A 25185-nucleotide genomic window follows, 5' to 3' on the forward strand; every position below is an offset into this window, starting at 1 on the left:
GGAAGCAGATCCATTCCCAGTTGAATTTTAAGATAATCACAACCTCAGAAAACACCTTGATTGCAGCCTGTGAGAGTTATTGAGCCAGAGGACCCAGCTAATCCATGCTTGAACTCCTGAGCTACAAAAACTTTCATGTGATAAATGTCTTCAGCCACCAAGTCGTGGGGTAATTTGTTATGCAGCTATAGATAACGAATGCAGGCAATAGCAACTACATCATGAATGTCATCTGGCTGATAGCAGTTATAAATTGTCATTGATTGCAAGATGCATCTCAATTTTAGTGATGATAAATGTGGATAATCTGTATTTTAGAATAAATGGAGAAGTTGAGTAGTTTACTTGTCTGTTGTCCCCACTAGCATGATAACTCCTTAAATGAAAGAACTGTGTTTTATTCAGCTCTGAGTGTCCATGGTGCTCAACGCATAAGAAATGCTTTATAGATGTTTGCTATTTACCACTGGACAAAGACCTAGCTAGAGGCAAATCTTGAGAATAAGAATTTGCTCGTTGTCACGGTTTAGCTGGGTATGACTCATACCTTAAATGTTCCTTTTAAAAGTTCCAGTCTATGCTCTTTTTAATATAACAATGCCACTCATTTCATTTGTTCTTCTGGTACTGAGTGTATTAGTCCATTTTCATGCTGCTGATAAAGACATGCCCAAGACTGGGCAATTTACAAAAGAAAGAGGTTTAATGGACTCACAGTTCCACATGGCTGGGGAGGCCTCACAATCATGGCAGAAGGTGAATGGCACCTCTCACATGGCGACAGACAAGAGAAGAGAGCCTGTGCAGGGAAACTCCCCTTTATAAAACCATCAGATATTGTGAGACTTATTCACTATCATGAGAATAGCATGGGAAAGACCTGCCCCCATGATTCAATTACCTTCCACCAGTTTCTTCCCACAACACATGGGAATTGTTAGAACTACAATTGAAGATGAGATTTGAGTGGGGACATAGCCAAACCATATCACTGAGGTTTAGAAATACCCTCGTGGATGTTGAGGACATCAATTGAATTTGGACTTTATGAATAATATTTCTAATTTAAGAATTACATGATATCCTTTCATAATTTTGATTAAAATCCTATAAGAACATGTAGAAGATTGCTAGCAAAGGAGTATTCTATACCTTAGTTTTTTTGGAAGGTGGAAGAATAATATTTTAATTTATAAGTGGAGAAAATTAATTCCATACTTAGAAATTCAGATTGTTCAGACTAATCTAAGACAACAAACTGATTTCTGTGTGCAGAGAAAGCCAGCATTTTAGTGTGTGGCAAAAGGCACCTAGTAACTTAAAAAGTAGGTGTTAAACTTGGAGCTTGTGTTGATTCATCTATGGACAAATATAGGTAGCATGCTTTTTGCCCCGTTATTTAATAATTGCATGGGTGTTTATTTCCCTCATTAAATTCTAGGCTCTTGAAAACAAGGACTATGTGATACCACTTATTACAATGGCAACAAGAAACCTTTTTGAGCATTTATGATGTGTTAGGCACTGTGCTAATCTCTTTACATGTCTGACCTTATTTATTCTTTAAAACCAAACCATGAGGCAAATAATACTTTCAGTTTTATAGATTAAATAAGTGAAGCTTAGAGAGGTTAGATAACTTGTTAATATCCTTCAGCTATCAAGTGGTAAAGTCAGGATTTGAACCTAGTGCCATATTTGCAAACTCCATCGTCTCAGCTACTGAGCTTTATTCGTTCCCTCTTAGTTACCATTGTATTCCCAAGCACTTAGCATGTTGCCTTGCACATAGGGTGTGCTTAATAGATATTTGCTGAGTCAAAGTCATTAATATATATCCGTTAGATTCCCACTATCTACATATTAGGTGTTGAGTTAGCTAATTGCTTAAGTGAAGGAACTTTTTAAAATTTTAAGATGGGAGTATTAGTACTGAACTTACATCCTTTATATAGCAAGTTCTACAGGGAAATAAGCAATCCCATTCTAAAGAAATGTGATAAATTCGTGTGAAAAATAAAATATATATTTTTTGTTATTATAGTACCTTAAAATTACCACATTAATTATAAATTTCTTTATTAAATATGTTTCCCCTTTTCTCTTTGTTTTTCAAATTAACTTATTGAGGCTATATCACCATGTCTGGTTTTAGTTTTGAGATACAGATATGCTTTTGAGGAATGATAACAATGAAATTCATCTGAGAATGCTGTCAACAAACTGATAACCTATTTCTCTGGCGGATGTTATAACGATGCAATAGTTTCAGATCTTGAATATAGGACTTTGTAACAAATGATCCTTTAGGGGCCTTATTATCCTACTTAATTAGAGATGAGCTAGATAATTTATCTATTTCTATTTAAAATTTTTCATCAAAGTAGACGAAAAATGTCATGAGTGATATTTTTCTTTGTAAAATAAATGGCTTTGTTGAATTACTTAGAAACATTGTTGCAAATAATTAGCAACTGAAACTATGTTGTACTCTTTCTTTTTTTTTTTCTGAGACAGAGTTTTGCTCTGTCGCCCAGGCTGGAGTGCAGTGGCGCGATCTCTGCTCACTGCAAGCTCCGGCTCCCGGGTTCACGCCATTCTCCTGCCTCAGCCTTATGTTGTACTATTTCTATGTTCTCAAAAAATATATACTTACTAGAGAAGACCCTCAGCTTCCCAGCAGGGCAAGTTCTAGAGGTTCTACTGATAGATCCCAAGAGGCCCTTTTAAGATGCAGAGGAAGGAGACAAGGGCAGGTGATTCTGTGACAGAGTAAAAGGCCGACTGTTCCTCCGAGGAGGATGATAATACTAATTCCTCCACCTTGTTCTTTTCCCTCATTGTTCCCTTCCTCCTTCTCCCAAGGTTGGAGGGATGGGAGAAGGGTCGAAGGAAGGGACACTGGGCTGAAATGTAGGAGCCTAGACTTTCTCGGGCCAGACATCTGAGGACTGAAGGCTGTTTTCTTCCTTCCAGTCTTTCCATCCTTTCATTTTTCCATCATTTCAGTAATTTATTCATTGAAAAAATATTCACTGAATGCCCAACTTATGCTAGAAACTATGATAGGTATATTGGCTACAGTGAGCAATATAAAACATGTTCCACCATGAACAAATTATTTCTTGAAATACTTCAGTGGGGGAAATTCAGTTTGCAAAGTGTTACTTACTTTATGCAGTATGTACCTCACATTTTGTGAAGAACCCAGAAAACAAAAAGTAAAACAAATAAAGGTGGTTCCACATTTTGCTTGTTATATGTAGAAAACAGAGTAATGCATCAAGAATAACCATGAGGTGTGGCAAGAGCTGCAATTACAGGGTGAACAAGATCAGGGAAACGTCTTTGTGGTGATGTTTGAACTAAGACTGAAGAATGAGAATGAGTTAACCATGCAAAGAACTAGGAAAAAAGCATTCTAGGAAGAGAGAGCAGGCAATGAAGGGCCTTAAAAGGGGGAATCGATTGGTGTGTATGAGGTCAGTGTAGTTGGAATCCGTTTACAGAGCAATTGTGGAACGAAATGGGATTGGAGATTGAGGCAGGAATAAGACGAAGGAGGCCATGTTAGGAAAGAAGTTCACACTTCTAAGTGCATTAGTGAGTCACTGAAGAAAGTGAGCAAAGGAGGTGATTTGACCTGATGTACATTTTTTAGAACCCTGTCACTATTGTGTGAATAAAGGGTTGGAAAGGGAAAAGGAAGGAAGACGTCAAGCCACTCAGGAGACTATTGCAGTAATCCAGGGGGCAGACAATGGTATAGATTAAGGCATAGTCAAGGAGATGGCCTTGAGACATATTTGGAGACAGAACCAATAGGAAATGCCAGTGAATTGGATGTTTGTGTCTTGAGTACCTGAGTGGATGGTGGGGCCATTAACTGAGATGAGGAAGACTAGGAGAGAGGTAGAATTGAGGAAGAAAATCAATGGTTCCATTCTGGACATGTTAAGTTTGAGGTACTTTTCAGATATGCATGTAAGGATATCAGGTGGGCATTTAGAACAGGAGTTAGGATTTATGATGATAATCTGGAACTAAACACAAACTTTTGAGGGGCATTGGCATACAGATGGCATTTAAAACCAGGGTCTTGGATGAGCATAACTAAGGAAAGAGTAGAAGGAGAAGGAAAGAAGCCCCAGGAGTGAACCATGAGATATCCCAATATTTGGGCTAGAGAAGGAGCTAGCAAAGGAGACTGAGAAGGGGAAGCTATTAACATAGGAGGAAAACCAGGACAGTGAGCATGATGGAAACCAAGATAAAATTATGCATCAATAACTTAAAAATGGCATACTAAAAATGTCTAAAGATACTGCAGAGAGAGTTTTCCATCACCTGTTGACTACTGCTGGGGCTCTGGGCAAAATGATTGATCTGTTTCTTAGTCTCCATTTCCTCTCATCTTTCTCTGACATTCTGGCCTCAAATTCAAAGTAGTTTCTCTGGGTTGTGAAGCAGGTTGTAAAATTTCTTCTATTTCCTTCTACCCCAACCCAAGTTCCAGTTCGTTGGAGACTATTTTAGCTGGATGTGGGTCCAGTGAAAACATCATAGTGTGAGTGGCCAGTAGGTCCAAACTTCTTAAACTGTGTTTGCCATCCTGCTGAATGGGGCCTGAATAAGCAAAGACCATTGCTGAGGGAGGCAATGTAAGCTACCACTGCAGCGTCTTCAAGACAAAAATACTGAATATTTTTGCATGTGTATTTATTTTACCAAAATAAAAATTTTATTAATTGTATTCTTCTTCAAATATTTATTTTGCAAGAAGTAAATATGAATCTTCATTTTATTTATATGTTCCAAAAATAGGTTCTGTTTAATTAAATATTACATATTCTCACTGAGGATTATTTAATTATCATTTGTATTTTTGTAAGAAAAAGTAGAGATGTATTTTCCCCTTACAATTGTGATAATCAAATGAGGAAGCTTTGTGTTTTAACAGTAATAATATTTAAACTCTAATATTAGAACTTTTTTTCATTGTGATGGAAGTATGAGGCCAGGATACCAATGGTTATATAGATATGTTAAAGATCTCTCCTTTCTTGATAGTTCTACCTGATCTGAAAGCTAGAATTCCAGAGGGGTGGCTTGAGGCTTACTGCTGGCAGATTAAGTACTTTTTTCCTGGTTAATTTAATTCAGTATTTAATGGCATTTTTTCCACCTGACGTTACTTTCTCTTTAGGCACTTCATTCAAAAAGCTCTGATCTTTTTAATAGTCTAAGTGTATTTGTTAGTTTTGGAAGCTGCCTTGCATTTTTAGAACATAATTATAAAAACACTTTTTTGACAACCAAGAGCCGAATTATCTTGCAAATACAGGTATTTGCAAGATATTATATTTTTTACTATTATCTTTTTTGTTTAAAATGTTTTTTAAAATTTTGTGGGTAAATAGTAGGTGTATATATTTATGGGGTACATGAGATACTTTGATACAGGCATGCAGTGAGCAACAATCCCATCATGGAAAACGGGGTATCCATCTCCTCAAGCATTTATTTTTTTGTGTTGCAAACAATCCAATTATACTCTTTTAGTTATTTTTAAATATACAATTAAATTATTATTGACTATAATCACCCTGTTGTGCTATCAAATACTATTATCTTTATCTTGCCCCAGTAAAATGCATGGCATATTTCAAAATTTATTAAAGTAGAATGGTTTATGTAATATTCAGTTATACTCACTTAAAACTGTTTTATTGATTATTTGTTACTATGGTTTGAATACGATTTGTCCTCTCCATGTCAATTCATGTTGAAATTTGATTGCTACTGTAGCACTGTTGGGAGATGAGGCCTAATGGGAGGTATTTGGGTCATAGGGGCACTGCTATCATGAATAGATTAATGCCATCGTGTGAGAGTGAATTCTTCCTCTCATGGGACTGGATTAGTTACCACAAGAGCAGATTGTTATAAAGAGAGGTTGCCTCTCATGGTTTGTCTTTTTTGCACACGCGCACTTCCTTTTCCACCACTTCTCCACCATGTTATGATGCACCACGAGGCTCTCATCAGAAGCAGGCTAGATGCGGCTGCCTGACCTTCCAAGTCTCTAGAATTGTGAGACCAAATAAACCCCTTTCCTTTATAAATTACCCAGTCTCAGGTATTCTGTTATAGCAACAGAAAACTGGCTAAGACATTTGTCATATGCAAGAAAAACTGTGTGAGGCACCATGGGGAATGACAAAGATGCATGATAAACATCTATTTCCCTTACAAAGAGTTTAACCTAATCAATAGAAATGAGACTCCAGTCCAGTTCTGCAAACTGTCATGCAGAGAAGTCACCTTGCACCTGGCTGTTAAACCTTTATCCCATCCTGAAATGCTTAGAGGATACTAGTCAAGTTCCTCACAGTGCACCGTCCACCAGGGAAACGTGAGCATGTCCTTAGGGCCCCAGAAGCATATTTTATTCCCTAGTGCCTAGCATATAGTATGCATTCAATGAATATTTGTTGAATAAGTGAATAAATGAATGAATGCTGCAGAAACTAAATGGTTTAAAGTGGCTTCTAACTAATCCCAGGCAGTAATATATACTGGGAGAAATAGGCTCTTTATATACCTGTCTTCAGTGGTAGAAAATGCTTTCCATATGAGTCCTAGAGACATCTTGTTATACCTAATTGACTAGGTAGTTTTCATTATTTTAGGATTTTCTTTGGAAAGTGCTATGGTTTGAATGTGTCCCCTTCAAAATTCATGTGTTGGAAATTTAATCCCCAATGTAACACTGTTGGGAGGTGGGGCTTTTCAGGAACTATTTAGGTCATGAGGGCTCTGCCCTCAGGAATAGATTAATGCTGCTATAGAAAAGGCTTGCAGGAGTGGGTTTGTTCTCTCTTGTCCTTCTGCCTTCTGCTATGTGAGGACATCAAGAAAGCTGTCACAAGATTCCAGCACCTTGATCTTCCCAGCCTCCAGAACTGTGAGGAAATTAATTTCTATTTTTTACAAATTACTCAGTTTCAGGTATTCTGTTATAGCAGCACAAAATGGACTAAGACAGACAATGATGCTTTTCTGATATTTTGAAGTTGGTATCCGTAAGAATCATTCATGCAGATTCTCAGATCTCCATCCCCCCAGATTCACTTTCAGGGGTTTGAATTGTACAGAAGCATTCCAGGTGATTCTGATGCAGGTTCCTGTAGACCACATTTTTAGAAGCACTATTATTGAGTACAGATAGGCACATTGATCTTTAGGATTTCACCAGACTTTATAACTAAAACTGTCTAAAAATACATACTATTGGCTTGAGAATAATTTTAAAAATAGAAATTAAGATTTCAAAAGCACAAGTCATATATGCAAAGTGGCTTTGCAGTTATCAGAAAGTGTGATTAGCAGGGCTACTCTAATATGTATGATCACCCAAGGTTACCATTGATTAATAAAGATTTAGGCAAGGCTGGAATCAATAGGTCAGTTGTAACGGCTATTCCAGTGTTGTTACTGAGTTACCATATGATTTATGGTTCCTAGATCAATAAAGATGAAGTGAGTCTTTAAATTTTTAGGCAAGTGTGTATGTGAAAAGAAGCTAAAACAGGACCAGCTTTGAAAAAAATCAAGAGAAGTGTTTATTCAAGGACAGTTTTTTTCCTAGAGTGATTTTATTGGGTCAATGTGATACCACTGATCTCGACAGCAACAAATTATAACTCAAAAGTGAACCTGAAGCTTTTCAAGGTTTTCTCAGGTTCATGAGAAATATTGGAGATTCATTTGCAGACTACCACAATAAAGTGAATATCACAATAAAAGCCAATCACATGAATTTTTTTTTGGTTTCTCAGTGCATATAAAAGTCATTTTTACATAATACTGTAGTCGATTAAGTGTGCAGTAGCATTGTGTCTTAAAAAACAATGCAATACCTTAATCAAAATATTTTATTGCTAAAAAATGCTAGCAATCATCTTAGCCTTCAGCGAGTCATAATCTTTTTGACCAGCAAAAAGGAGAGTCTTCCCTTGATGTTGATGGCTATTGACTGATCAGGGTGGTGGTTGCTGAAAGTTGGGGTGACTGGCAATTTCTTAAAAAATAAGACAACAATGACTTTTGGCACATGAATTGAGTTTTCCTTTCACAAAAGATTTATATGTTTCATTCAATGCTGTTTCAGAGCATTTTACCCACAGTAGAACATCTTTCAAAATTGGAATCAATCCTTTCAAACCCTGCTGCTGCTTTATCAACTAAGTTTATGTAATATTCTAAGCCCTTTGTTGTCATTTCCACAGTCTTCACAGCATCTTCACCAGGAGTAGATTCCATCTCAAAAAAGTCACTTTCTTTGCTCATCCATAAGAAGCAACTCCTCATCTGTTCAAGTTTTAACATGAAATTGATAAAACAATCAATTACAATCCAATAACATCTTCAGGCTTCACTTCTAGTTCTTTTGCTATTTCCACCACATCTGCAGTGACTTCTCCCGTTGAAGTCTTAAACCCCTCAAAGTCATCCATGAGAATTGAAATCAGTTTCTTCCAAACTTCTGTTAATGTTGATATTTTGACCTCCTCCCATGAATCATGAATGTTCTTAATGGCATCAAGAATGGTGAATCCTCTCCAGTAGGTTTTCAATTTATTTTGCCCAGATCCATCAGAGGAATCCCTATTTATGGCAGTTATAGCCTTATGAAATGTATTTTTTAAATAATAAGACTTGAAAGTCAAAGTTATTCCTTGATCCATGGGATACAGAATGGATGTTGTGTTAGCAGGCATGAAAACAGCATTAATTTCCCTGTACATCTCCCTCAGGTCTCTTGGGGGACCAGGTGCATTATCAATGAGCAGTAATATTTTGAAAGGAATCTTCTTTTCTGAGCAGTAGGTCTCAAGAGTGGGCTTAAGATATTCAGTAAACCATGCTGTAAACAGATGTGCTGTCATCCAGACTTTGTTTTTCCATTTCTAGAGGATGGGCAGAGTTAATTTAGCATAATTCTTAAGGGCCTTAACAGTTTTGGAATGGTAAATGAGCATTGGCTTCAACTTAAAGTCACCAGCTGCATTAGCCCCTAACAAGAAAGTCAGCCTGTCCTTTGAAGTTTTGAGGCCAGGCATCACCTTCTCTTTATACATGAAAGTCCTTGATGGCATCTTCTTCCTGTAGAAGGCTGTTCCATCTCCACTGAAAATCTGTTTAGTGTAGCCACCTTCATCAATGATCTTAGCTAGATCTTCTGGATAACTTGCTGCAGCTTCTACATCAGCGCTTGCTGCTCTACCTCGCACTTTTATGTTATGGAGATGGCTTCTTTCCTTAAACCTCTGAACCGATCTCTGCAAACTTCCAACTTTTCTTCTGTAGCTTCCTTACTTCTCTCAGCCTTCATAGAATGGAAGAGAGTTAGAGTCTTTCTCTGGATTAGGCTTTGGCTTAAGGGAATGTTGTGGCTGGTTTGGTCTTCTATCCAGACCACTCAGACTTTCTCCATATCAGCAATAATGCTGTTTCACTTTATTATCATTTGTGTGTTCACTGGAGTATCACTTTTAATTTCCTTCAAGAACTTTTACTTGTTTTAAAGCTCTCCTTTTTCTCCTGTGGCTCTCATCTTGTGGAGCAGCCAGAACACACACAACATTGATTGATTAAGTTTACCGATCTTATATAGGTGCAGTTCTGAGTACTCCAAAACAGCTACAATAGTAACATCAAATATCACTGGTCACACATCACTACAATGGACAATAATAATGAAAAAGTTTAAAATATTATGAGAATTACCAAAATGTGAAACAGAGACATGAACTGAGCACGTACTGTTGGGAAAATGGTGCCAATAGACTTGCTCCATACATCATTGCCACAAACCTTCAATTTGTAAAGAATACAATATCTGTGAATCTCACTAAAGCAAAGTGCAATAAAATGAAGTATGCCCATATATTGCGTATCTATACTTGTAAATGCATTTTACAAGTAGGACTAACATGCGGTAAATCATAAACCTGTTAAAAACTCAGAAAACACCCCTGAACCTAAAATAAAACCTTTTAAAAAAACAAAAATAAAATACATAAAATAAAATGAAGTAGCATTTACATATTTTAAAAACTCAGAAAACAACATCAACTGGTGATTTGCCTCTGTGCCCACTGTCTTAGATTTTTGCATTGAAAAGGATCTGTTCTATTTGACACAGCATAGATTCAGTGAAAGCAACAGATTAGAACACCTTGAAAGAATGGGCAATGTTAGCATGAGAAGCTATTTGTAACCTCTGTTCTAGAATCTTTTATAGTTTAAAATAGTTTTTGTATTCAGTGTTTTAGAAGGTAAGTGGTAAGAAATAAAATGACTACTTTGAGGCAAATTATGTAAAAGAAGCATTTAAGGAGGTTGTTCAGGAATAGTTGTTTTAAAAAGATGACAGTAGCAAGCTAAGTTGCAAGCTTAGAACCTCAAGAAGCAAAAGGGGGAAATACCTTTTGTTCATCTTACCTCCAGGACACTGTAGATGATTAACTATTTATAGCAAATAGGAGGAGAGGATTTTTGAAGATATCTCACATTTTGGTGCTTGCGTTATATATAAATCCTCTTATTTGAAGTGATCTGAAAAGACCAGTAAACTGAAAAAGTCAGTTAGGGATCATAAAACCATGTATCATAAATGTGACACTCACCAATGCTTTGCTGTAGTGGACAAGCCTTCTTCTTTTAGTGTAGAATTACTGGAGTTCCAAGTTGTCTTACTTATGAAAACGGATGATGTTAGGTATTGAATGGGATTTTCTCTGTTTTCGCTTGTTTGTTTTGTTTTTCGGGCCTTGAAAATTAAGTCTCATAGCTGAAAACAAAAAAGACTTAGTAAACTGCCCCTTAAATTTACAAAAGTAGCTATGACTGGGGCCAGCCCTCTGCCTCCAGGACTGTAGAGAAGAGGCAGGCAAAACCAGCTTTTGTTCACTTATCCCTCTGCCCTACTCTATGCAAGTGGAAGGCTGGAAAGAAGAGAGAGCCAAACATTTCGGGAAAAGTAGTGTTCAATAAGAGAAATGATCCCCTTTCTCCCAGTGAGGGGAGGCTACATCCTGAATAACTGGGGAGCATCTGCAGGAAATAAGGTTGACATTGCATTCCTGAGCTGAATGTTCAGCTTACTGATCTGCCCTTCTGATACCCGGGTGGGGGAAACAGCATCAGGGAACCACCCTCTTGAGTTCCCTATGCATGATGGAAGACAATTTTTGCCTGTTCCCATAGGAGCTGTTTTGCATTGAGATCCTATTCAGTAATGTCTGTTGAGACCCCCGCCTGTCCACATCTATCCATGCTCAGGCTTTAAATATTCAGTTACATCATTAATTATAACAATCAATTACTTGCAAAGAGACAATGCCCGTTTTTCCTCTCCCTTCTCCCCATCCTCACACCAGAGGGATAACTAGGGAGAAAGGCAGGAGAACATGAGAGTCATGGGAGAATAAGGAGAGCTTTAAAACAAGAAAAAGATTAAAGCCGTAAGAAGATTGCCTGAAAAACTGGAATGAGATGGTTCTAATGACTAAAAGGATCACACGGTTTTGAGATTAAAAATAAGATTCCTGAGGGGGTTGCTAGAGCACAGTTAGTAGCAGTTACTCCAAAATGAAAACTATTTGATATGTATACTGCAAGAGTTGAAATTTTCACATAAAAACCATACTTTAATAATCCACTCCCATCAAGTAGTCTATGGTAGCCTGTGTGTGTGTGTTTCTTAAATGAGAACTTACACTCCAGGGAAGCAATCTCAGTAGAGCACTCTTTAAGATTGTTTTGCTCTACCCACCCCATCTTTTATGTTTCTTCCACCCGTGTCTAATTTGGCAGCAATTTTTAAAACAATTTGCATTTATCTAGTCTTTCCAAAGAGATTCAGCATTTTCATAACAACAGTGTTCTTCTTTTTGCACAAACTCCATTGGCTTATGCAATATTTAGTTAAATCACAAAATTAGAAACACAAGTACAAGTGGCATCAGTAAGTTTGGAAGCTAACACAAGTAACTCTTGGGAGGTATTCAACCTGAACGGTGCATGCAGAAGTGGGGAACACAGTAGAAACGCTCCTTACCTGACTGCTCTCTGGTGTGTTTGCTTGCTTCACCCAACATGTCAGACTGACTGGCCTACAGCACACAGAAGGCTCACAGCTAATGGGCATCTCATGCACTTTTTAAAGCTATGTGAGAAAACACGTCTAACCTAATTGGGTCATCTAGGATCACCGTGTGTGAATGTAAACTATTTTCTTTAAATCATAAGTATCCGTACAATTGGTGCTTGAGAAGATGCTTATTAGATGCTGATTTGGTGTAAAGTTACTCACTTCTGATAATCATCAAGGTAAAATGAACAAAATCTCCTTGAATGCAAGCAATAGGAAATAACACCATTCATCTCCAAGCAGTAGAAAAAAATTATCCCTCTCTAAAGATCCTTAAACATCATCTACCTCTGTTTTTAACTGCATTTTCTACAGATTTCTAACCCCAATTTAATCAACCGTATGCAGTATGCAATAGTATGTTAATATCTAAATTTTGTCTGCATTGATCCCTCTAGTAAAGAAAGCTGATATTAAGAGACTACATTCAGATGCATGCGTATTATTTCCAGTCCCCATCCAAGAGTCTCCTCATTGAGCTGTTATCTTAATTTCACCTAAAATATTATAGCTGTCTCTAGGAATCTGTTTTTGTTTTCCAGCTCATATTCTGTGAAAGTAACAGAAATCTAATCTCAGTCAATTTAAGTGTTTCCTCCAAAGCACATTTTTTTCTAAAACCAAAGTTTCTTACATATTACCAAGGAATTGGAAATGGGAAAAATCTGATCCTGAAGATTCTATGTCCTGGCTTTTTCTCACCTGGCAGATCTGTTATTTGTGGCTCAGTGTTGAGGACATGGGAATTATTTTGCTCTATTCTCACCCCACTAGGGCGTGGAGATGGCACCTCCCTGCAAGGCTGCTGAGGCACCACCTACCTGGACTCACCATGCATCCACCTCCTGTCAGCACCAGGAGCAGACTGGTTGGCAAGGCTGATCTGCTGCAGCCTATACTCTCATCAACTTCTCTTCTGCCTCTTTTCCCATAGTGCAGAGAATATTTTAAAGTCTCTGCTGCAAGCTCCTCTCAAATCCCCAGTTCTCACTCATGCTATTCTCAAACACTTTTATTCCTAGGTCTTCAGAGTATATGCTTTTGAAATACAAAATCTAAGAATAAATTTGCCGGCTTTTGGATTTCTCCCTTGCCACACTTCTTCCCTGAGAATGAGCAGAGATCAACTATGAATGAAGTTGGGGGTGGAAAGGCAGGCAGAAAAGAATGAAATCGCTGGGGGAAAGTAACATAGGAATAGTATCTCAATAGCAGCATCACAATCACTTTCCCACTCTTCTCATCTGCAAACTTAACGCAATTATTCTGTCCCCTTCCCAATGGGGTCCCAGACTAGCCTGAAATTTCTGGTCTTGTATTGGCAAGTACTTTCAAGGATTTAGTTCCACTAACCCCCTGATACACTGCTCAACTGGAGCAGTGAAACTTTAACATCAAGGTTATTCAAGGATGACTTATCTGTCCCCAAGTTGTTTCCTAAACCACTGCTCAATTATTTTCTCCATGTTGTTTCTGTTTTGACAATGGGACTTACCCAAATGTCCAAACTCCAGGCTTCTCACTATGTGTTCCATTTTAATCAAACTGGACTTCTGGCCTTTGTCTTAATTCCAAATTTTCTTCCACAAATTTGTCTTTGCCTCTGTGATAGGTAGAATAATCCCCCCTGCCCAAGATGTATATATTCTAATCCTCAGAAACCATGAATATATTATGTTAATGGAATTAAGGTTTCCTCAAAATAGGGAGAGTATCCTGAATTATCTAGATGAGCCCAATGTTACCATAACCGTTCTTAAAAGTATAAGGGGAGAGAGGAGTAGAAGAGCAGGTCAGAGTGATGTGATATGAGAAGGACCCTACCCACTGTTGCAGGCTTTGAAGATGGAAGAAGGGGCCATGAGCCAAGGAATGTGGGCAGTCTTTTGAAGGTGGCAAGGCAAGGGAACAGGATTTTCCCTAGTTTCCAGAAAGGAATGTAGCCCTGTGGACACCTTGCTTTTAGCCCTGTGAGATGCACATCAGACTTCTGACTTCCAAAACTGCAAGATGATAAATCATGTCATTTTAATCCACTAAATTAATGGTAATTTATTATAGCAGCCATAGAAAATTAATATAATGTTCATCGTGAGACCCAGACTTGGTCTTGAAAATCCTTGAAGTGAGAGTTTGGATCCTGCCAGGGCTCTAACCTAAAGATGATTTTTCTCAGGCACCTCCCTTCTGACTTCCTTTGTGATGTGTCCTCATGCTCTGTACCTGATGGGATACCTTACTGCCCTAGACTCTCTTTTGCTGTCCTCTTGTCTGCTAGAAATTTCCAGAAGTTACAGACAGCTTTCCCTGAAAGTTTATCCTCAACAACAATTCTGAGATGTGGCATAGTCCAATTGTTGTCTTGGCATCCAACATATCTGGTCTGTATTTACTTGACATTGTAAATTGTCTATGTAATATCAGTCAATGCATATCACAGCCTTGACTATCCTTTTAGAATATGATTTCCTATCACCTCTGTCTCCCTTAACTCCATGAGTTGCTAATATCTTGATTTCATCTGTAATAATTCCCTGGAGTTCTGCATCAAACATCATGGTAGGGAAGCACATGGAAACCAAAGAGTTCCCTTCTTCTGGACATGTAAACTGCTCATCCAAGAATGACACTTTTATTTTTTACTTTTCACAAACAACCCTTTCTTTTATTAATTATATTCTACCTTAATTACATCTCTGTTATTAACTTTGCCCCAAGTGGATGTAACTGTGGACTTTCATTTTTTACACAACTTGGACAGAATCTCAGATGTGTTGTTAGTTTGTACTTTCACATAGTTCTAGTGTCATTTCCAATTTTCTGTAATTTTTCTTACAACTCTAGAATTTTGTGTTATCCAGGTCTGTATGATATTTAATGAATTCTGTAAAGTTAGTAGCAGAAAATGAGGCTGCCTGTGCTTCTTCAACAATTGTTAACAATTTTCTATTCTAGCATTCTAAAAAAGGCTTCCATCACTTAAAAACTTTTGGAGCAATTTTTGGGGCTTCAATAATATTAAAAACACTTGGACTTTTAAATAGCATTATTTGCATCATTTAACTATTGTTTATGGTCACAAACAAGTAGATAACTGGTAGTTTTGATACTTAAATCACTCAAAGAACCCGCCATTATATTGATGGCATTATTTTAGTTCATTTAATACATAGTGCATGGCTTCTATTGCTATTTGCATTTCTAACTTAGTGGAAGAACTATTTGATGTGATGCATTCTTGAAAAATGGATTCAGAAGCCTGTTTCTTTCAGACATCACTACCTCCTTTCTCACTCTTAGCTGGTTGTCTTGCCTTATAACCATGGAATATCAAAGGAGCTGAGTGTTCTAGCAAGATAAAAGGTAGAATGTGTCCTTTGTATTTGGCAATTAGGAGATCCCTGGTCACTTTATATAATGTGATTTGATAGAGACAGAAGCCAAATTGCTGTGGGTTGAGATATGAATGGAAAGTGAGACAGTGGAAATAGCCAGTGGGAAAGATGAGAAGCAGAGGTGAGAGAGACTGGATGGTAAGGAAAAGGGACAGATGTGCAAAGAGGTGTTTTAGGAAGGGAGAGACTTTAGGATATTTTTTGGCTAAGAGAAGGAGTCAGCAGAAAGGCAAAGCCTTTCAAGAGAGGTTATGACTGGGGGAGCAGGATCCTGAGGAAAAGGAGGGGATGGAGGGCAACCAGAGGGCTAAAACGGAAGGCCTGGTCAGTTGTCAACAAGACGAGGGAACTAGCACTTTTGAAGCCTGGAGGACGGAAGTTAAGGATGGGCATGAATAAAGATGTATTCACAGGGAGGCGGGGCTGAAAGTTGAAGAATCATCCTCCACATAGAAAGAGGCTTTGTCATCTGCTGAGAGCGTGGAGGTCATGGAGTAAATGATGGCTTGAGGAGAATAGTGAAGATTTACAACATTCATGGAGAAGAATGTGAGAGAAATCTGAGAAAGGACAAGTGAAACAATCAAGGGGTGGTACTGTGCGTCCAACTGAGATTGACTTCGTGAGTAGGAAGTTGTGCCTAGCTGTGTGGTTGTGTGATTTCTGCCAGCAGTGTTCGGTCTCTAGATGTAAAAGCAGAGAATGTAAGTGATGGCAATAATCCAGAGATTGGTTTTTTGGGGGGGAAGGTGGGGGATGGAAATAATTATAGGATGGGGCTATGAGGGCATTCACAGTAGAGGTCCAGATTGTATAGGGAAGTAAGGGAGGCCAGAAGAGAGATGACAGACTGGAAGAAAATAGGACAAAGAGCACCCTCAGCTGATGCTCACAACAACCCTCCAGACAGATAGTTTAATCAGCCAAACTTTGAAGATGAGGAAATTGTGGCTTTGAGATATTAGGTGACTTGTATGGTGAGGTACCTAGAGAAGTAACCAAGATGAGCTACACCTTTTCTACTGTACTGTGTCTCACCTTTCAGGGCCCCACAGACTTAGCTCCATTCCTTTCTCTGCACCCAAGAGTATATAAGGGAATACTTTTGCATATTTTGCAAATTTAACTCAAGTAACCTTAAGCTTCACCAATCCGTACCCACACAAATGAAGTCACAGCAACCCAAATTTTGTTTGCTTATTGCTTCTACCTTTGTAATACAGCACTTCACCTCCAGACAAAACTTTCTGTCCCAAGCATTGTTTGGACTCTGAGGGTGTGTCACATTTACTCATGAACATGTCCACTCCCATTGGATACTTTCTGCATTGTTGGGTGACAGTCCAGGCCAGTGCTCTGTTAGGACCTCCATGGTACCATGCAGTCACCTGTGACTTAGAAAGTTCCTTATAAATAAAGACACTGAGGCACAGAGACATTAGTCACTTATCCATAATAACAAATCTAGTAAGTAGCAGAGCTGAAATTCAAACTCAAGTAGTCTGTTTATATTGCGATCTTTTTTAGGCTTTCAGTACCAATGTTATACTTTCTTCATAAAATACTTTTGGGAATGTTCTTCTTTTCCTAAGCTTTGGAAAAATATAAACATCAGTGGAATTGTCTGCTCTTCTAAGGTTTTGTAGAATTCCCCTGTGAAGCTCACTGGACTTTGAAACTCATCACCAATTTTAGTTCCACTATGAAAGTCAGACTATTTAAGTTTTCTATCTCTTCTGGAGTTTGTTCTTGATTGTTAATATTATACAAAAATTATATTAACATACAAAAATAAAATTATGCATAAATATACAAAATTAAATTTTTGTATAATATTAATCTCTTTTGGTTTCTAAATTTATTTTCAGGGTGTTTTGCAAGGTAATCTCTTAACTTATTTATTTTCCCTAATCTGTGGTTTCTGTGGCTATTTCTAATTGTCATCTGTTATTTTATGCATTCATAATTTCCTACTTAAAAAATTACATTAGCTTATTGCTTATTCATTTTGTTCTTTTTTAACAAAAGCATTTTTGGTTATTTATTTATTAATAATACTTTTTTTGGTTCTGATTTTATTTTTAGATTTTTCTTTATTAAGTCCTCTTTTCTCCTTTTGTTAGTTGGATGCTTTATTACATTTCATTATTTTTTATATATTTTCAGCAATAAATTTTACTCTGATCACTGATTTAGCTCTAGCCTGTATGTGCTGGTATCTAGTATTTTCTTTATCTCTTTTTTGGCTAGAAATTCTTTAAAATTTACTCAAGAATATTTAAGGGAAAGGTATTTTTTTTTAATTTCCAGGTGAAAAGACCTGTTTAAAAAAAATTGTTATTAACTTCAAGTTATAGCACTGTGATCAGAAAATGTTTTCTGTACCAATTCTGTCTTTTGAAAGTTATTACATTTTTTGGCAAAATAAACTTTCTAAATTGAAAAAAAAAGAAAAGAGAGTTATTACATTTTTTCTGGTGGACTAATATTTAGCCAATTTCCCCGACAATTTTGTGGATACTCAAAGGAAGGTGTATTTTCTATTTTCATTGCACACTGTTCAATATATTTCCATATTGTATAGTTTGGGTCTCCTGTAGCTTTAATTTTGATTTTGGTCATCTTGCTCTATCTTGGATTATCTTGAACAGAACCTAGAGTTGTCACCCAATCTGAGGAGTTTTTTTTTTTCTTTAAAGAGTAAGTTAAGCCTATTAACATGTTTTTATATGACAGCTACATCTGTTCTTGATTTCCTCATTTCAGTGTTACTTTCTGGTTTTGTACTGATAGAATTACCATTCTTATATCCTTTTCTTTGCTTTATATCATAATTCTTTCTGTTGACATCACTGGGCATTTAGATTCCTTCAAGAAGGAAGTTTCAAGTAACCTCACCAGATAAGGAACCTCCATCAGCTGAAGTGCTGGCTGAGGACACAAGGAACATGAATAGGTAGTAAAAAAAGGAATTTATAAAGATCAACTATAAATTTGTGACCAATTATAGAAATAGGGACTTAGAAGTCAAGCATATTCTTTCTTGTTTCTTATGCACATATATATGTAGTATTGTAGAAGGCAGAGTTCTAAGATGGCCTCTTAAGATTTCTGACTCCCAGTGTATTTACACCTTCTCCCAGTTATTCGATCAAACAGGAATCTAAATACTGCTATGAAGAGATTTTTTTTTCAGATTTAATCAAGGCCCCAAGTCGGTTGCTAAGATTATCTGGGTGAGCCTGACCTAATTACGTGAGAGCTTTAAAAGCAGAGATTTTTCTCCAGCTAGTCACAGTGGGGAAGTCAGCAATTCAAAGCATGAGAAGGATGCAGCATGCCCTTCCTGGCTTGAAGATGGAGGGGTTATGTGGCAAGAAATTCAGGTAGCCTCTAGGAGTTGAGAACAGCTTCTGGTTGACATCCAGCAAAGAAAATGGAACCTCAGTCCTATTACAACAAGGAACTGAATTCTACCAACAAGAATGAGCTTGGAGGCATAATTTTCCTCAGAGCCTCTAGATGAGAACTCAGTCTAGCTGAACTCTTGATTTCAGCCTTGTGATATCTTGAGCAGATAATCCAGCCATGCTGTATTGGACTTTCAACCTACAGAATTGAGAGCTAATAAATGATCTTTTAAGCCACTAAGTTTGTGCTAACTTATTGTGCAATAACAAGAACTAACACAAGTGTTCACTTATTCCTTTTTAAATCCTTTCTCCTTCCCTCTCATTGTTTATATAAGGACTGTTCTTAATGGCTAACTTTACAATTTAAACTTTAGGTGTAATCGTGACTGAAAGGGAGATGTAATTAACATCATCTAGAGATAGAAACCATGACTGGTTTCCAGAGATGGATATAGTGACTGATAAGATATCTTCATTTTGTGGGGAGAGGATAAGAGCAGAAAGGTGTTATTAGTGTTGTATAAAAGGTGAAATATATAAAGAAGAGTGTGCGTGGATGCTATGTAGCCATAAGGGTGGAGTGGACTATTGTCTCTCACCTCCAAGCCTATACTTCTATACTCTTTGCAATGATGCTGAGACTCTGCAAAATTCTCCTTTGTCATTTGGCTTCCTCTTAGGTTCTGCTGATAGGAAGCACTAGAGAAAGATTAGATGGCAGTGTTACCAGAAAGGGGTCCTGATCCAGACTCCAAGAGAGAGTTCTTGGACTTTGTGCAAGAAAGAATCCGAAGTGAGTCCGTAAAGTGAAAGCAAGTTTATTAAGAAAGCAAAGGAATAAAAGAATGGCTACTCCATAGGCAAAGCAGCAGCATGGGCTGCTCAACTGAGAATACTTATAGTTACTTCTTGATTATATGCTAAACAAGGGGTGGATTATTCATGAGTTTTCTGGGAAAGAGGTGAGTAATTCCCAGAACTGAGGATTCCTCCCTACTTTAGACCATATATGGTAACTTCCCCACATCGCCATGGCATTTGTACACTGCCATGGTGCTGGTGGGAGTGTCTTTTAGCATGCATTATAATTAGTGTACAATACGCAGTGAGGATGACCAGAAGTCACTTTCATTGCAGTCTTGGTTTTAGTGGGTTTTGGCTGGCTTCTTTACTGCATCCTATTTTATCAACACGGTCTTTGTGACCTGTATCTTGTGCTGACTTCCTATGTCATGTTGTGACAAAGAATGCTTTAACTTCCTGAAAATGCAACCCATTAGGTCTCAGCCTCATTTTACTCAGCCCCTATTCGAGATGAAATCTCTCTGGTTTAAATGCCTCTGACAGCAGGAAAAGAAGAGAGGAGACTTCTTTTCTTATTATTTTGCATATTATTCCTCCTAGCAATGACCCTTCATTCTGGTAGCAGCAGTTGGTTCCAATCTTCAGCTTGTATTGGAACTTTTGGAAGGGACCTCATCACACCCCTTCAGAGGGTCATGTCTACACCTCAGAGCCAAAAGCTCTAGCTCCTCAGAGACTGTGGTTTGAGCTGTGAGTCCCAGTAGCCCAAGATATTCTTTTTGTTTCCCTATTATTTCTATGTCATCTCAGTCTTTCCTTTTTGCTTTTCAGCACTCTGATACCTGTAACCTATGTCCTAAATGAAATGATCTCTGTTGAAACAACTAGTGTGGTTTCTGTTTTCCTGACTTGACGTTGAATGATGTAATCTTATATAATTCTATTACATGGGCTCATCTCAGAGCCTAATGAAGGACCTCACACATTGTATATATTTTATAGGTGTCGGTTGAATTAAATAATGAATTGTTGGATGACTAAAGTGTATTTTTGTCAGGAAGGATCATGGTATACAAGATCACAAGTAGTTTGAGTGCCGACAACAGTGTGCTAAGAAGGACAAGATGTGATTTCTACCTTAAAAGCAGGATGTGGAAAGTTCTATAATAGAGGCACAAAGTGCTAAGGAATAGAGAAAGGTGATAATTCTACTGCAGGAGGTGGAAGAGCATGGATAAACCATAAAAGACTTTATGAAGGAAGTAAACACTAAAGAATGGGTAAATTCTTGACAGATGAATGGGTTAAGGGAATTTCAGGTGAAGGGAATTGATCGAACAAATTTCAGAGGCTGGAAATAGAAATATGTGTTCAAGTAATGGTGAATAGTATAACAGATTTTAAGAAGGCCAGTGTAGTAGAGTGCAAAGGGAACCATAGTTGGTCATTAGGTTGGAAATGTAGAGCCATGCTAGAATTAGCTGTGGCTCTCCAGAGCCTATGGTAACTATGAAAGACATCATATCTAGAAACTCCATGAGGATCACGTGTATGGTTTATTGTTGAGCCCTAGCTTAGCATAGGTGTATCTCTATCGCAGAGAATAGGTATAATTAGCATAGCACCTGCCACATAATAGGAATACAATAACATATAATTGAATAAATATTCACTGGAATTAGCAACGAGGATGCCAATGGTAACCTTGAGGAAATGACTTCAGTGAAATATTGAGAGGGTGTGACAGACCAGGTCTCCATTAGCAACCAGAGCAGTCAGCCTTCACCAATATCTTAGTGTAACTCTAATGAATGTACAAGTTAAACATTAAAGAACTGGAGAAACTGGTGCCTTACTACAAAGCCTAGAATGTACAAACAGGTCCATTAAGACCCTGCCTGGGCTTTCTCAGACCTTAGAGTTTAATTAAAATAATGGAGACATTCTTGCATACCTTGTACCAGGACCCACTTTAGATTAAGTAATTTTTGCAAGGCTCTGAAGTAGTCGTCTAGACCTTGGACCCTAGTTAAGATTAGGTAGAGTGAAACACTTTGGCTTTCGGCTTGTAGGTGCACTGAATGTATATAAGCACTAGAAAAAACTTGTTAACTTTGAGTTGGTATGATGAGTTGGTTTGATGAGTTACTCTGACCTTCTCCCTGTAACTGGCTGTAGAAATAAACTCCCTTGTTTCCCAGTCTGTCTGCATCTTGTTATTGGACCACAAGAACAAGCAGCCTGACCTTGTTCTGTCTGGGAACAAGGGGAAGATTCATAATCCTAAAAGCTAGATGAATTCATATTTTGGATGAGTTTGCAGTTGTTCTACTTCTAGTAATTAAATAGTTTTAAAAGTTGCAGTTCAGGATTTAAATATTTAACCCTACCTAGCTACAAACGTATGTGTACCAGCAAAACAGAGGAGCAAACTAAGATGAGGCAGATATGTATTCCAGTCCACAAAGACTCCAACTCAGGACACAGGCAAAGGGGAATTCCTAGGGTGACAGGGAAGAACATTCCAGAAAGGCAAGTAGCTCATGAAGGAAATTAAAATATTTTACCCCAAGATATATTACTTTGACATATTTTGAGATGGCTGTCAGAGAGTCAGTAAACAAAAGCGGCCCTGTAAAGCTGTCTTTTGTGGCGGAAATTCACATCTGTAGACAATCTACATTGATACAGTCAGGTATCCCTTGTTGGGATCTAGGAAAGATTGAGAGTCTGACACCTAAAGATCTAAAAAAAAAAAAAAAAAAACTCACTTACCACTTATTCTGTCCGAGGGCTGCTATCTGTAAGATTTCATCTGCATTACAAGATCACATTCATAAGCCAAGCCTCCTCTTATCTCCCTTCCATAATCTGTCCTGACACTATAACCTGACTTACCACTATAACTTGTGTTTGGCCATGCTGAGACCACATTCTTTCTATAATCTCAAGATGGTATCTAAGGTTTGTGCCTTATTGCGGGGTTGGATCTTCATTCTGAAGGCTCTAGGGTATACATGTTAAATAAAATGTGCATGCCTTTTCTCCTATTAACCAGTGTGCCTCATGTCAGTGATTTTTCAGCGAACCTTTCCCTTGGCCACCACAGGGAAAAGCTAGCAATAAGTGATACTTATACAGAAATCCAAGCAAATTAAAAAACAAAGGCAATTATTAGCATTAGGTAAAACAAAAGTAGGAAAGGAATAATAATATTAGTATACTACATTTACCAGCTGTGAATTGTGTTTGCATAGGCAAATTCATGTAAATGCTGAATACTGATTTAGCCAAAAATTGTAATATAACAATGTTGGGAGATGGGAGAGGGGAGCAGAAAGAATGGTATAAAAGAACTAACTCCTGATCCATCATTATAGGAAGTAAATAATGCCTAAAACAGATGAAATATAATATCATACACATGTTATTTGGAGAAGTGAATTATATATAAGTGCCAGAAGAGGCCAGGTGTGGGGGCTCACACCTCTACTCCCAACACTTTGGGAGGCCAGGGTGGGTGGATTACTTGAACCTAAGAGTTCAAGACCAGCCTGGTAACATGGTGAAACCCCATCTCTACAGAAAATACAAAAACTAGCTAGGCATTACGGTATAACTGCCCAAGAGGTTCTTCCTGCCCACTGCATAAAGAAAGACTACCACATTGTAGTAGAGAAAGACTTTAGTAGACATGAGGCCGGCAATGACCTCCATGGGAGAAGGAGTTGGTGCTCAAATCATCTCATCCAAAGCTCATATGTTAGGGGTTTTTCAAAGGCAGTTTGAGGAAAGAGGTAGGGGCGGCCAGGTAACAGTTGCTTGCTGCTGATTTGTTGGGGTGGAAATGAAATGATAGGGGGTCAAAGCTGTCCTTCTGGGGGCTGAATCGCTTCTGGGTGGGGCCACAGGAGCCCCAGCCGGTGGGGGTCCAGGTGGAGCCATGAGTGTCAGACATGCAAAAAGCCTGAAAAGACATCTCAAAAGGCCAATATTAGGTTCTACAACAGTGATGTTATTTGCAAGAGTAATTAGGGAAGTTGCATATCTTATAACCTCTGGAATAATTATTCATGTCTGCGCCTTAGCAGGAATCAGGCTCCTTTCCTCCCTGCAGCCTGCTGGCCTGCCATTAGTGTTACAAAAGCGACTGAGTTTTGGGGCAAGGCCTATTATCATTTAAACTATAGCCTGACTCTACTGCCCAGGAATAATTAAGGGAAAGGCAAAACGGGGCGGTGGGGAGGGGCGCGGGTAAGGCACACAGTTAGCTCTGGTAACTGCTATATAATTTTTCTCACTAAAAATAATAATACTGTTATAATTTTTCTCCCTAATAATAATTTTTGCAAAGGTGATTTCAGTGGCACGCGTCTGTAGTCCCAGCTACTCGGGGAGCCTGAGGCAGGAGGATGGATTGAGTCCATGAAGGAAGTCTGGGCTGCAGTGAGCTGTGATCGCACCACTGCACTCCAGCCTGGGCGACATAGTGAGACCCTGTCTCGGAAAAAAAAAATAGTGCCAGAAGAAACAACTAAAAGAGTCTAACTAAAGTGGTTACTTCTGGGGAGGTGAATAAAGGAGAATGGAGATTGGTAGAGCAAGACAGGGGGCCATTGTTAATACTATGTGGCTTTAAAAAAAACTATATGCATGTATTACATTGATAATTAATTTTAAGTGAAAATTTCTGGAAGCATACTCAAACTATTAACAATAGATACCTCTGAGAAGTGGGCTTGCCAGGGAAGCGGGCTTCTTTTATTTCTCAGTTTAAATCTCTGCTATTTGAATTTTTCACAATGGACATGCATTACTTTCATAATTAAAATAATAGTAACAACAATATTAATAAAAATATGACTATTGGTTGACATTGGAAATAGGCACTTCAGTAAAAGTGAGCAATAACTTCTCCAAGATCAAGGTAAATTTGGAGAGCAGAGATGAGACAGAGCAGGGGCCCCTCTTAGGGGATTGTAGGTCCCCCCAAGCATGTAAATAAAGGAAAATCTTTGTAACCACCCAATGGGTTCACCTTGCCAATGGGTTCACCTTGCCCGCTGCCTAGACACAGCCAATTTATTAAGACAGGGGAAATGCAATGGAGAAAGAGTAATTCACTCAGAGCCGGCTGTGTGGGAGACTGGAGTTTTTTTATTACTTGAATCAGTCTCCCCAAGCATTTGGGGATAGGAATTTTTAAAGATAATTTGGCAGGTAGGGGGTTGGGAAGTGGAGAGTGCTGATTGGTCAGGTTGGAGACGGAATCATGGGGGGTCGAAGTGAGGTTTTCGTGCTGTCTTCTGTTCCCGAGTAGGATTGCAGAACAGGTTGAGCCAGATTACCGGTC

Source organism: Gorilla gorilla, chromosome X, assembly GCF_029281585.2.
Source record: "Gorilla gorilla gorilla isolate KB3781 chromosome X, NHGRI_mGorGor1-v2.1_pri, whole genome shotgun sequence".
Lineage (NCBI taxonomy): Eukaryota > Metazoa > Chordata > Mammalia > Primates > Hominidae > Gorilla > Gorilla gorilla.